Consider the following 6000-nt stretch of genomic DNA (forward strand, 5'->3'; position numbering starts at 1 on the left):
ATAAACAGTTTATGCTATGGTCTATCAGTGCTCTCTCCACTCCTGGAAAGAGAGTCATTAGCATCTTTAAACCCAATTAGATTAGAGAAACAATTCCATACACTTGGTATCAAAATTTGTATTAGTCAATGTTCTTCAGAGAACCAGAAGTCATCAGAGATATCTATCCATCTACCTATCTATTAAATACATACATCTATTAGGTAATATCTATCTAATTATCTAATATCTATCTAATATCCCTGTCATCTATCTATACAATTTTATCTATCTATCATCTATCTATCTATCAAAAGAGAAAGAGAGATTTATTATAAGGAGTTGGCTCATGCAATTATGGAGGCTGAACAGTCCTATGATCTACCATCAGCAAGCTGGAAACCCAAGAAATCTGATGGTGTAATTCAGTCTGAGTCCAAACACCCGTGAACCAGGAGAGCCTATGCTGTAAATCTCAGTCCAAGGACCAGATGAGATGAGATGGGATGAGATGAGATGAGATATCCCAGATCAAACATTGAGGCAGGAAAAAGGGATGAAAGGGGATGAGTTCCTTCTTCCTCCAGTGTTTGCTCTATTCAAGTCCTCAAGGGATTAGACAATGCTCACCTACATTGAGAAGGGCAATTCAATTCTGAGTCCATTGACTCAAATACTAATCTCATCTGGATATGATCTTACAAACACAGCCAGAAATTATGTTTAATCTGGGCACCCTGTGGCCAATTAGGTTGATGCATAAAACTAACTATCACAAATTAATATACCATTCTGAGTTTTATACTTCAATTGTATATAGAAATTGACCTCCAATCCTGGATATTTAATATTTTTCTGAAATCCATTGAAATATAAAGATTACAGAAGAGCTATCACATGAATCCTTAATTTCAGTTTTTAAAAGATTTTATTTATTTATTATATATATAGAGAGAGAACATGAGCATGGGTAAAGGCAGAGGGAGAAGCAGACTCCCCGCTGACCAGGTAGCCTGATTCAGGGCTTGATCCCAGGACCGTAGAATCATGACCTGAGCTGGAGGCAGAAACTTAACCAACTGAGCCACCCAGGAATCCTTGAATACTTAATTTCTAATTGCCTTCTAAAAATTCTTACTTGGGTCAAAAACAAGGATACTGAAATTCCTATCAGAATCAATCAATTTGAGTAAATTTTCTCACCCTAGGGAAGTCCCAGGTAGTTAGTAAGGAAAAGGGAAATAATGGTATGCCCTGGGCACTTTAAGTGGATTTGCTTGTTTAATTTTCACACAAAAAAATTAACTAATAAGGACAAAAATTTAACTAATATTTAGAGAGGTTCATAATTTGCCAGTGTCAGTTTGGGGCAGAGTTGGAATTCAAACCTAGCTCTAATCCCAATGCTGTGTTCTTTACATATTATAACCTTCTGTCCAATGAAACAAGTCTATTTGGGGAATGTTCGTGCCCATATATAAACATCTCATGTACTTAAGTACAAATATTCATTCTGCTGTTTTTCCACTTGACATTATGGCATAAACATTGATGCATATAGGCTCTAAAATGCTAAAAATTAACATCTTTCTAACATGTTTTCTGGCTAGCACACTTTAATTTCTTTAAGCATTCCCTAGTAATGGGTATCTAATTGTTTCCAACTTCTTTTTATCATTGATAAGGCATAAGTAAGATATTCATTCCCTTAGATTTTTACTTCTATTGAGCTATTTCTTTAAGATACAGTTTCAGTTGTGAATTCATGGTAGTAAAGGATATGAACATCTATCTAACTCTTACTACACACTGACCCTTTTTCTTCTCAACCAGATTCACTAATTTCAAATGAGATATTGCTACTTTTAAAAGGAGTCATTGTCAACACTCAGATTCTACAATGGGGAGAAGAACATCAAGCTTCAGGGATTTATCACTCAAATTGTTGTTGTGAATTGCCCTTGAAAAGGATAGTGACAGACCTCCTCCCCTCCCCTGAATTATATTACATCCCGGAGGACTGAAATGGTCATTAATTTTTAATATTATCTCTTCTCAGGGAAGAGTATAATGAATTTTCCTTAGACATTTTTGTAGGATTGAAATTCTAGAAATTCTGGGAAGATCTACATAGTGAACTCAGAAAAATGTTAACCAGCTGCTAAGTTCCTGGAGGAGAGTATGTAACAGAAATAAGAGTAATTATTAAATTACCTACAACATCAATCCCTACTGTAATAACAACCAGCAATGTCTGTACAATATTTTCCTGTTTAGACAGTTTCCCCCCTATGTTTGATCTTGGGTGGGGAAGAATAGATTACACTGGGCTGGAGTTTGTGAGATACAAAGAACTGTGTGCCAGAAATAAGATTTGTGCCTTTGTCCTTATGAATTTAACAGTTTCACTGGATTAAAAATGCATCATCACATTAAAAACTAACTATATCCCAAAGAAGGTAATATTAAATATCTAGCAAGCAAAATATATAATGTTTCAAAACATAAAAGAAGGAAAGTTTAATTATTCTGGACTTGAGTGATAAAAGTAGGCAATATTGCTGAGGTATAGAAACTCCTTTTCAGAAAAGTCATACATGATAGGTATCAGCAAGTTAAGTCTTAGTTATATTCTGGCCTCTCTCCTGCCTTCCCATTATCACCTCAGTGCACTTTATCCAGGCCTTTAGGTGCATCCTGAGGAGTTCCCTTCAGGAAGGTCAGCTGAGTTCTGGAATCGCACATTTCCGTGGCCATCTCTGGAAGTAGACCCTTTTAGCAACTCAAGAGCAGAGGGCTATGCCAATGACCCTCTACTTCCCTGTAGCAAAAGATGTCTCCTACATCAAAACCATCTGTGTTTAAAAACCTTGCCCAAGTCTGAGTGTGGAAAATAGCAAGCTACAAGAATGGATGGTGAAAACAACTATTGATTCAAGTAGACAACTGAGCAAAGCCATTCACTCAACAAATACGTAGCTAGCACTAACAAGCCTCCGGCACTGAGTGCTTACACACATTACTGACGTATGAAGGAAAATGTAATATTTGATTCTAAATATAAAACAGAAGAGGTTCATACAATTTATCCACCGTGAGAACAAAGAAAATTATTTATTCCAACCTCCTTATCATGCATATCAAGTAACTAAGACCACCGAAAGTGACTTACCCAATAGGTTAGTTGTTGCAAAGCCAGATTTTAAAACCCAGATCACCTTATTCTTTGCCAATCCATCTTACCCAAGGGTTCCATGAAGACACTATCATCACCTTTCCTTATGGACATTTTCAATCCTCTTCTCTGAAAGAAAACATAAAAAATGACTCTCAGTGCACGAGTAGTTTTTATCTTTCTTCTTCTTCTATTCCAAAATTATAAGTTCCTCACCAACTAATATTTATTCTTCAATGAAATGAACTTGAATAACTGGGTAAATATCTATAATGTTTAATCAACTATTACAATAGCTCAAATAATGGTAAAACCACTAAAGCTGTCTTGTGCAATAAGAGAGCCACTGGCCACAATTTAGATTACATAAAATTATCCAGTTCCTCAGTTCAGTAACCATTTCACATGTTCAGTAGCCACATGTAGTCAGTGGCCATCATATTGAATAGTGCGAATATAGAACATTTCCATCACTGCAGAAAGTTCTATTGCAAGGTACTACATGAAAACAATGAACCCACTTCCCACTCAGCACTGTAAAGAATGAATTAACTTGCAAAATGCATGCTTTAACACATTCTGCCTTGAGTAATAGGGTATTTACATAAGGATACAGGAAGAGAGATTGTATGGAGAAGCAGTACAAGAGAGAGAGTCAAACTGTGTTCTTCTGCTTCCCTGCTTGCAAAACTAAATGCTTAAATGGCATTCTTTGAATGCCTCAGATGTGCAAAAGCTTTTCCTCCATATAACCAGAGTTTCAAATCTTTTCCATAAGCCCTACGAAATGGTTTATGTGGAAATAACACTAATATCCATGATAGTACTCATTCTCTTGCTTATGTATTAAATATAAAACAAATAAATAATATGTACTAAAGAAAACACATATGATTGTTTAAGAAGGAAAGTTATTTCTAAGTAGGTATTCAAATGAAGAACCATAAAAGAAAAGATAATACTTTTGACTGCAAATATTAAATTGGGCACATCCTAATTCCAAATTAGAGAATTCTGGAGAAAATAATGGAAGCATAAAAATATTTTTATATAATAATATTTATAATGGTGAAAAACGCAAAAAACCTAAATGGCCTTACATAAAATATTAACAAAATAAAATAATCACTTCCATGCAAAATATTATATATAAATTTATATAGACATATATCTATATATAGACATAAAATTGGGGGTGACCAAAACAACTGAAATGTAGTCTTCTCCCAAGCAGAAGCAATGTGATTCCACAAAAGAAAAGAAAATAAAAAGTGTTCGTAAACAAACTGTTTGTTTCTGTCTCATTCTCTCTCCTCTCCTGTCTTTGTTGACTATTTACTGATAGTGGATAGTACTACAAACTGGAAATGTGTAATATACTTAATAAATAAAATTAAAAAGCACTTTCCCTACCTGGATATAGTTATCGTACAAAGTTCAAATAACAGATGCATGAATGTATGAGCAAATGAATGCATGCAGAAATAAATATAGCTCCCTGTCCAAACACACTTAGAATATAATTATTCTATTCTCATAATTTTGGGACACCTCTAGTAAAGGAAATAGAGTTTGCTTTTGAGTTATTATAACAAACAAATCTATAAGAAATCAAGCTTTCACTAGTTACTAGCCCTGCTTAACAGTATAGAAGGGCCAATAAAAAGAGCAGAGGGAGTTGAGAAAGAAAAAATGGAACCGGGAATATATAGATTTATACCACAGCAATATGCCTGGACAGTTACAGGACTATTCCCAAAGTTGGAGTTTTAGATGATTAAAAAAACAAACAAACAAACAAACAAAAACCTTGAAAGGTGAAGCTTAAATGAATCAATAGTGCTAAACATAGCAGTATACCTTTCTATTAGTCTGGTTATCAGCTCTTTGGATCTCTATTTTTTCCCCAAATATTTATTGTGCAAATTGCAGGCAATAAGTTAATTTTCTAAAGGACACCTTTTAAAACAAACTGAAAAATTGTAAAATTTTCTCTCCTTTACTTCAAACCTTAATGAGATCAGGTTCATAGGATTACTACAAGAAAGAATAAACGAAGGGGGTGGTGGGGGGCAAAGTTCTAAACCATTTCGGTGCAGTAAAGATCAATTTCATTTTAATATAATTTTTAATGGTTGTTCAAACTCCTATAATGCACCCACACAAAAGCCTTCAGTTAATGTGTGTGTATTTTGAGCAGTTCCCCTCTTCGACCCTCCAGTTTAATTTCCGTCCTTCAAATGAGATGAATGGAGTGTGAAGCAGGTCATATCTCAATGCTGACACATGGGTTGCAGATAGAACTCACAGCCTGGAGAAGCAGCCAGTTTGGAGATTAAATCAAAGCAGCTCTGAATAGATGGGAGGTCAGCCAGGGCCGGCTTTGACATTTGATAGGACCTTGTGATCAATCAGGCCTTTCTTCACTCTTCCAGGTTTCCTTATGACCGGGGCCCTAAAAAACAGATGGGATATGTTACAAAGTGCAGGAGACGCACTAGATTGTGAACGGAGATAGGCGTCAATACTATCAAAGGGACAACTGGTGTTTGAAGCAGCCAGCAAATCGGAAGGCCCTGCTTTGCGGCAACTGCTGTGCCAAAGTGTACCTTTCATGATGGGGAATCTGAGCCTTCAGAATGGAGAGATGATTTTAACTGCGTTTTAACATTTCTGACTTCCTATGCATTAGACTGGAAACTTTGAACATTCGAATATCTTAAGATTGCCTTTTAGCCAAGATTCACCCCGTGAATAAGCTGTGTTTACAGCAAAGCCAAGCTTAGTTGTTGCTCCATTTATGCTTGTTTGCCTTTGGAAAACACACACACACACACACACACACA

The sequence above is a fragment of the Ursus maritimus genome, unplaced genomic scaffold (genome assembly GCF_017311325.1).
Source record: "Ursus maritimus isolate PB19 unplaced genomic scaffold, ASM1731132v1 scaffold_4, whole genome shotgun sequence".
NCBI classification, from domain to species: Eukaryota; Metazoa; Chordata; class Mammalia; order Carnivora; family Ursidae; genus Ursus; species Ursus maritimus.